The sequence below is a fragment of the Podarcis filfolensis genome, assembly GCF_964270895.1.
Source record: "Podarcis filfolensis genome assembly, chromosome: 8".
NCBI lineage: Eukaryota > Metazoa > Chordata > Lepidosauria > Squamata > Lacertidae > Podarcis > Podarcis filfolensis.
The window spans coordinates 13,917,840-13,926,943 of NC_139611.1; the positions used below are offsets into that span (position 1 = coordinate 13,917,840).

Here is a 9,104-nt window from a genome sequence, read left to right on the forward strand (position 1 = left end):
GGGATTCGAACCGCCAACCTTCTGATCCGCAAGCCCAAGAGGCTCGGTGGTTTGGACCACAGCGCCACCTGCATTCTATGCTTCTATTATTCCATGAATACTGGACTAGATAAACCAATGACCTGACTTGTCTCAAGTTAAATCAGAACCATGAGGACTGGGATCTTGTTCTCCTTTTAAGCAAAGCATCATAGCTGCATAGTAGAGCAGCTGCATTGCTTTATAGATTATGATAGATAGAGAGATAGATAGATGATAGATGATAGATGATAGATAGATAGATGATAGATGATAGATAGATAGATGATAGATAGATAGATAGGTAGATAGATGATAGATAGATAGATAGATAGATAGATAGATAGATAGATAGATGATAGATAGATGATTGATAGATAGATGATAGATGATAGATGACAGATAGATAGATAGATAGATAGATAGATAGATAGATGATAGATGATAGATGATAGATGATAGATGATAGATAGATAGATAGATAGATAGATAGATAGATGATAGATGATAGATATGATAGATAGATAGATAGATAGATAGATAGATGATAGATAGATAGATGATAGATAGATAGATAGATGATAGATAGATAGATAGATAGATAGATAGATAGATAGATGATAGAAAGATAGATGATAGATAGATAGATAGATAGATAGATAGATAGATAGATAGATGATAGATATAGATTAGATATAGATATAGATATAGATATAGATATAGATGGATGGATAGATAGATAGATAGATAGATAGATGATAGATGATAGATAGACAGACAGACAGACAGATATTTGGTTTTCAGATTAAAATTTTACAGTCACATATCCAACATACAACATAGAAACAAGATTCCAGAGAATCTCCTGGATTTCCCTCCTCCCCTTTATGGGTCCTATTGTTAATCATTTCCTCCTGCATCTTTTATAATAATCCAGATCTTTTACCTCTCCGCTATATCCAAAATTCACCATTAAACTACAAGTGATATTCCAATCCTACTGTTTACAATGATTTTTTAGATAATTTTCCCCCTTCCCTTATTAAAATTTTGGTCTTCCTGATTTCTGACTCTTCGGGTCATTTTAGCCATTTCTCCATAATCCATCAACTTGATCTGCCATTCTTCTCTGGTGAATCACCTACGTTGCATCCAGAAGGTTTAACCCCCAGCAACATTTACAGGCAGGGCTGGAGGGGGGGGCTAGAGAGCTGCTGCTGCTGCCAGCCAGTGCAGGCAGTATTGAGCTACAAGGTGCTGACTCAGGGCGAGAGATCAGAGGACACACCTTTGGTCTCCCCTGCCCCACCCCAAATCACAAGGACGCCCCCACTAAAATCTGGTACTTAAATCTTCCTCAGTCCTCGACTGTCAACAATCATAAGCTGTTTTGCCATCAGAAGTTGGGAAGACAAACCGGGCAAGCCAGATCAACAGCCCTGTCTGGATCCCACCGAGACCTTACGCAACAACATGCCTGGTTATAACCAGCCGGTTGGTTTCGGCATTTAAAGGAACTTTTGTTGAACTCGCTTTGTGCAACCTTTTTCCGTCAAGTCAGGGCTCCCGGCTATTTTCCATGCAGCTGAGGTTCCCTTGTGTGTCTCGTTTCCACCAGCCCACTACAACCCAAAATGGAAATCCAAAATAGGTGCCAAGAAAAACAAAATAAATTGTTACCGTTGAAATCAATGAGAATATCAAGGAAGTGTGCACATAGGACAGCTCTATGGAAGAGCCGTAGCTCAGGGGTACATTTCTGAGCACTATTCAATGTGTCGGTGCTGACCTTTAACGCCCTAAATGACTTTTAGCCCTGCATACCTGAAGGAGTGTCTCCACCCCCATCGTTACGCCCGGACACTAAGGTCCAGTTCCCAGGGCCTTCTGGCGGTTTGCTCGCTGCAAGAAGCCAAATTACAGGGAACCAAGCATAAGGTCTTCTCAGTAGTGGCGCCCAACCTGCAGAATGCCCTCCCACCAGATGTCAAGGAAATAAACAACTATCTGACTTATAGAAGACATCTGAAGGCAACCCTGTTTAAGAAAGTTTTTAATGTTTGATGTTTTGTCGTGTTTTTAATATTCTGTTTGGAGCCGCCCAGAGTGGCTGGGGAAACCCAGCCAGATGGGCACTTAATAATAATAATAATAATAATAATAATAATAATATACATGCAGAAGGCTGCAGGTTCAGTCTCAAGCATCTATCTCCACGGCATGTTCCCTGCCTGGAACCCATGGGAGCTGCTGCCAGTCAGTGCAGACATTACATAGCCCCCTGACTTGTTACAATGCAACTTCGTATGTTTCTGTTTAAATCAGCCCTTTTTTCCCAGAACCATGAGGACTAGGATTTTTATTTGTTTTCTGCTTAGCATACAGCGGGTTCCATTTTCAATCCCCATTGTCAATATGTAGGGCTGGGAAAGACATCTTGCCTGAGATCCTGCATGGCTGCTGCCGGCTGGAGTAGGAAATACTGAGCCGGATGGATCAAAAGTCAAACCCTGTGTAATTCGGTTTCCTGGTCCTCACACAAATGCGCCAGAGATTTCAGCAGACATTGCGAACATGAGGTTGAGAAACTCTGCGTTCCGCTTTGTTTAAAAGGAAAGCCAAGGTTCTTGGACTGATGAGCAAGCAAGCTTATGGCTTTAACCAAAAGGTCATGGCGACATAAGATTCAAAGGAGAGGGCCTGCTATCAGGAATGCACAAAAATAATGGTGTCTCTCATGTAGCAACGACTGCAAGTTTCCAAATAAGTCCAGATTTGTTTTATTATTTATTATTTATTATTTATTATTTATTATTTATTATTTATGGCTTCAACAAAAAATGAAAAAAGGAATATCCTAGAAGGTCACGTATAGATCACATTAATTGAATGCAAGCTAAAATAAATCAGAAAAGAAAAAGGTTTATAGATTTCCTTGCCTGGGGAACGACTCTCAGTCACCACAGGAAAAATTGCTTATTTACAAGCCCATCAACATGCTCCTTACAATGCAAAGATAGATGGGAACAGCCTTTGCATAATGATTCCTTCATAGCAGGGGGTTGGACTAGACGGCCCCTGAACTCTGAATTAGGACTCGGGTGACGCAAGGCATTTGTCGGCCCAGCTGGTGAACCACAAAATTAAACGAAATCCTAGGGTCATAGAATTGTGAAGTCCGGCTACTGATGCAAGAAAAGGCACCCTTTCTGCTCCAAAACAATTGCACATAAGAATATCAGCCCATAAGAAGAGACTGCCTTCCCGATCAGGCCAATGGCCCACCTAGAGCCACGTCCTGTTCTCACAGCGGCTGAACAATCATCTGTGGAAAACCAGCAAGCAGGATTCGAACACAAGACCAATTCTCCCCTCCTGCAGTTTCCAGCAACTGGCATTCCGAAACATTGCCGCTTCCAACTGTGGAGGCAGAGAAGAACCACTGTCGAGTAACAATACACAGCCCTCTCCTCCATGAATCGGGGTGGATCTACACGCAGGGGAGGAAACCGCTAATAAGTCAGAAATTAAATCGTTATAACAAAAGGGGAAAAAAGGCTATGTAAAAATCGCATAGAATTTTTCTCGCTCTCCATCGCCATCTGGTGTTGCATGTTCATAATGAATTCATAATGGGGTTTTTTACTCATGAAGCTGAGTCCCAAGGTCTCATCCGCCTTTAAAGCCATCCAAGCTGCTGGCCAGCAGCACACCAAGATTTCGGGGGCCCAAACTGTTATAGGGGCCCCTTCTCAACCAGCCATGAGGTCTGGGTAACCCCTGTTATCTTATGCATTGGAATTGTTCCACGATAGATCACCAAAACTTTACAACATCTGTGCCACTGACTCTCAGACTTTTCGATTGTTGTGTTGTTGTTTAGTCGTTTAGTCATGTCCCACTCTTTGTGACCCCATGGACCAGAGCACGCCAGGCACTCCTGTCTTCCACTGCCTCCCATAGTTTGGTCAAGCTCATGTTGGAAGCTTCGAGAACACTGTCCAACCATCTCGTCCTCTGCCGTCCCCTTCTCCTTGTGCCCTCCATCATTCCCAGTACCAGGGTCTTTTCCAGGGAGTCTTCTCTTCTCATGAGGTGGGCAAAGTATTGGAGCCTCAGCTTCAGGATCTGTCCTTCCAGTGAGCATTCAGGGCTGATTTTATTCAGTAGGGATAGGTTTGATCTTCTTGAAGTCCATGGGACTCTCAAGAGTCTCCTCCAGCACCATAATTCAAAAGCATCAATTCTTCGGCAATCAGCCTTCTTTATGGTCCAGCTCTCACTTCCATACATCACTGTATGGAAAACCATGGCTTTAACTATACGGACCTTTGTTGGGAAGGTGATGTCTCTGCTTTTTAAGGTGCTGTCTAGGTTTGTCATTGCTTTTCTCCCAAGAAGCAGGAGTCTTTTAATTTCGTGACTGCTGTCACCATCTGCAGTGATCATGGAGCCCAAGAAAGTAAAATCTCTCACTGCCTCCATTTCTTCCCCTTCTATTTGCCAGGAGGTGATGGGACCAGTGGCCATGATCTTCGTTTTTTTGATGTTGAGCTTCAGCAACTATCTGCGATTGTTGCAGATAGAACCAAAAAATAATTTTTAAAAAAATCAACCAATTTGAGTCGCACAGCTCAAATGGGGTCAACTAGACCCAGACTTTTTAAGCAACGGGCGCTGAATTCGCTTCTGGGGCCCTTCCAGGATTAGGGCCCCTGAAGCTTAAGCTCCGTTAGTTTCATAGCAGATCCTCCACTGTTGTTGGCCATCACTGCCTCCAGTGGGAGAGAGTTCCACAGTCTGACTTCAAGCTGCATAGAGAAAGTTTTCCTTTTCTCTGTCCCGAATCGTCCAACTTTCAAATTCAGCTACAAGTTCTAGCCTTAGGAGAGAGGGAGGAAAACTTCCCCCATGACCTTGGGGTCTCAAATTTCAGTGGCACCCTGGGCAACACTAAAATTCAAACTCCCTGCCTCTCACCTTCTATTCTCCATCATAGTTGCGGTGCCCCTGAGGCTCCACGCCCAGGTCACCCTCCCCTAAATCCACCTCTGTCCCTAGCAGGATCCCTTCGCTCTTTTTCTCCAAAGCACAACACCACACCCTTTCCAAAAACCAACGCCCCACAGACATTCATTTCCTGCATTGTTTTGTAGACAACAACAGAAGCCCTTCCCTCGATAACTGGGCATTTGAAAATTGGGAGCGTCCAGGAGAAATGAGAAAAGCAGAGGCATGCTGGAAAAAATAATAATTCTGGGAGAGGCCGGGAAATCTGAAGGGGCAAACATTCTCCTCTCCCCGCAATTGCCTGCTAATTGAGTCGGGCACCTGTGGCTTTAAAAGCTGCTTGATCTGCAGGCGAAACAAGGAGTGGGGCAAGGGCCTGGGAGAGACCTGGGTTCAAATCTCCCCCTCGGCCATGATGTCACTCGCTGGGGGTCACCTTGCCAGACCCTCACAAGCGTCCTTGTTTTCAAGGGACAGTCCTGGATTTACAGAAGCTGTCCTGGTTTCTGATTGTATCCTGGAATGTCCCACTTTTCCTTAGGACATCCCTATTTTCATCGGAGAAATGTTGGAGGGTATAGAGTTATGTGAGACACACACACACACAAGCCAAGGAAATATGTAACTGTACAACCTTTAGAAGACATCTGAAGGACATTGGTCATAACATTATGTTTGCTGACTGGGAACAGTTATGGACTACCGGTATAAAGTTTACGGCATGTAATGCCTTAAGAGAGAACATTATGAAAATGATCTATAGGTGGTACATGACCCCAGTCAAGCTTGCAAAAATCTATCATACGCCCAATAATAAATGCTGGAAATGTAAGGAAACGGAAGGCACTTTCTACCACCTTTGGTGGACGTGCCCAAGGATCAAGGTCTTCTGGGAAATGATTTATAATGAAATGAAAAAGGTGCTTAAATGCACTTTCGTGAAGAAACCAGAGGCCTTTCTCCTGGGCATGGTAGGCCAATTGGTGTCAAGGAAAGATAGGACGTTTTTTATGTATGCGACAACAGCAGCAAGAGTTCTTTTAGCAAAGTATTGGAAGACACAAGAGCTACCCACGCTGGAAGAATGGCAGACAAAGGTGATAGACTATATGGGACTGGCTGAGATGACTGGCAGAATCCGTGACCAAGGGAAAGAGACGGTGGAAGAAGATTGGAAGAAATTTAAAGTTTATCTTAAGAACTGTTGTAAAATTAATGAGTGCTAAAATGTCATGGGTAATGTAAAACAGAATTGCAGTGATAAATAATTGGGTAAGAGAAAAAGGATTAAATAATTGGGTAAGAGAAAAAGGATTAAAGAAAGTGAATTATAAGTAAGTAAAGTGATAAGTAATTGGATAAGAGGAAAAAGATCAGAAATTGTATTATAAGTATTGAAATTAGGGGTTGCTGGGAAAATTTAAAACAGGGATGCAGAAAAGGGAGGTATGGGGAAGTCGTTGAAACAAGGTTTAAGAAAAAGAGGTTAAGAAATTATACGTGTTTATATGTTTGTTTGTTTAGGTATTGTCTTGTATTGTTTTTTAATATGTGTTGGAAAATCAATAAAAATTTATATATAAAAAAAAATAGAAGACATCTGAAGGCAGCCTTGTATAGAGGTGGTTTTTTTTAATGTTTAATGTTCTATTATGTAGGAAGCCGCCCAGAGTGGATGACGTAACACAGTAAGATGCGCGGAGTATTATTGTTAATATTATTACTATTATTATGATGATGATACGATCCAATAATCTTTATTGTCATTGTCCCATACAGAACAACAAAACTGAAAAATCGACATAAAACATTCAAAACCCAACAAGCCTGCTATCCCAGCTATCCCAACCTGGATAGCTCCCTAAAAACTCTGATACACCATTTTTAAATACAATATACTCCCATAGAGACTCCTTACACAGTGTTTAAAACCAAAATCGCATTTGGGTAGAAACTGTTTCTCAGGCGGCTAGTCGTAGTCTTTATAACCTTGTATCTTCTTTCCAGAAGGTAGAAGCTGAAAGAGATCATTTCCGGGGTGTGTACTATCCTGCACTATCTCTGCAGCCTTCTTATGGCACCTGGAAGCATAGATTTGATCCAAGGTGGGAAGAGTGCACCCAATTACTCTCTCCACAGTCTTTACAACCCTGGACAGCATTGTTTTTTCCCTGACCGTGCAGCTCCCAAACCACACACACAGACCATAAGTTAATACACTCTCCACGGTACAATGGTAAAATGCCATCAACAGGTCCTTTGAGAGATTGTTTTTCCGGAGGATTCTCAGAAAATATAACCTCTGCTGTGCTTTGTTCACCAGGTCTTATTATTATTATGGGATGCGGGTGGCGCTGTGGTCTAAACCACTGAGCCTCTTGGGCTTGCTGATCAGAAGGTCGGCGGTTCAAATCCCCGCGACGGGGTGAGCGCCCGTTGCTCGGTCCCTGCTCCTGCCAACCGAGCAGTTTGAAAGCACGTCAAAGTGCAAGTAGATAAATAGGTACCACTGCAGCAGGAAGGTAAATGGTGTTTCTGTGCTCTCTGGCAATCATCACAGTGTCCTGTTGTGCCAGAAGCAGTTTAGTCCTGCTGGCCACATGACCCGGAAAGCTGTCTGTGGACAAACGCCAGCTCCCTCGGCCTGAAAGCCCATAGTCGCCTTTGACTGGACTTAACCGTCCAGGGGTCCTTTACCTTTTACCTGTTGTTATTATTATGGAACAGGATGTCCCTATTTTTATCAGATAATATTGGAGGGTATGCCTTGGGGACCAGTTGCAGTGCCTCTCTTAGCCTAACCTACCCTGCAGGGTTGTTGTTGTGGGGGCAGAGAACCATGGATGCTGCCTTGAGCTCCTGGGAGGAAATAGGCAGGCTATAAATGTGATAGATACAGAAATAAAGAAGACGTAAGCAAAGCAGGGGGACCTGTGGTCATACAGAAGGTGCTGGACCTCACTTCCAGTCATGTCAAGAAGGGGTGTGGCTAGAGTGAGTTCCAGGGGCTGGATAAAGAGGTTCAGGGATCCCCCTGTCCAGCCCTGGGTCTGGGCTCATCACCCTGATCCCTAAATTGTATTGAGCTGCATGTGGCCTGCCTGGGGATGCCCCATAAACATGCATGGATATTTAGTGATTCTTGCATGAGATGTGGGGCATAGCTCAGTGGCAGAGCACCTGCTCAGCATGCAGAAGGTCTCAGTTGCCGGCAGCATCTCCACGTAGAGCTGGGAAGGTCTCTGGGCAGAAAGCCTGCAGAGCTGCTGCCAGTCAGTGCTGGCAATACTAGGTTAGATGGTCCAAGGGTCTGAGTCAGTGTAAGGGAGCTTCCCATGGACCTGTCTTTTCAGGATACAGGTCAATGGCAGAACATGTACCTGGCATGCAGAAGGCCCGAAGCTAAAAGACCGCTGCTGCCGGTCAGAGCGGACAGCACTGGCCTAGGTTGACAGTGTGAGACACAGCCATACAAACATATGTTACGTTACGTTACGTTACGTTACGTTACGTTACGTTACATTATTTCCTGCTGTTCCCCTGGAACAGCCAATCCAGGGCACATTTCACAGAGGGGAAACAGAGGCAGATCTGAGCTTGGACCCCCTTTGTCCGAATCCTAGGATTGACATGAGCTGCCAATAGTTGCTCCTTGGTGGCTGAACGAAAAGCACTCTGCACATGCTCAGGCATGCTCCCTTCTCTACTGTCACTGGGCCAACAGCTCCCGGCCTCAGCCAGCCAGGCTTTAAGAGCCTTCAAGAGCAGCTCAGTGGCAGAGCTGATTTGCAAGTGGAAGGTGCTGGGTGCGATTCCTGGCAGCATCTCCAGGTAGCAGAAAGCTGCCTGCTGCTTGATTCCACACAAGGCAGCTTCCCAACTCGGGCCTGAGACAAAAGCATATCCAAACCTGCTCTGAGCTTCGGGGTGGGGAAAAAACTACAAAAAATTAATTGCTATAGACAGAGAGAGAGAGATGCTCTGTTTAGAGCAGAGACCCCCTGAAATTCAGCAGGGAGCCTTACCTGTTTGTGGTCCTTTGCAATTTCCCTGGCTTGGATCCTGTCTTTGCCGCT

The 9,104-nt window shown here is 44.3% G+C and overlaps 1 protein-coding gene across 2 annotated transcripts in view; it reads right to left on the reverse strand.

Annotated features, from left to right (window-relative positions):
- The window catches only part of ARHGEF10L (Rho guanine nucleotide exchange factor 10 like), a 147,243-nt gene extending 138,139 nt beyond the window's left edge, over window positions 1-9,104 (reverse strand). For both annotated transcript variants that reach the window (XM_083628472.1, XM_083628486.1), the window contains exon 1: window positions 9,054-9,104. The gene's annotated coding sequence lies outside the window, so the exon portion shown is untranslated. The remainder of the gene's footprint in view (window positions 1-9,053) is intronic.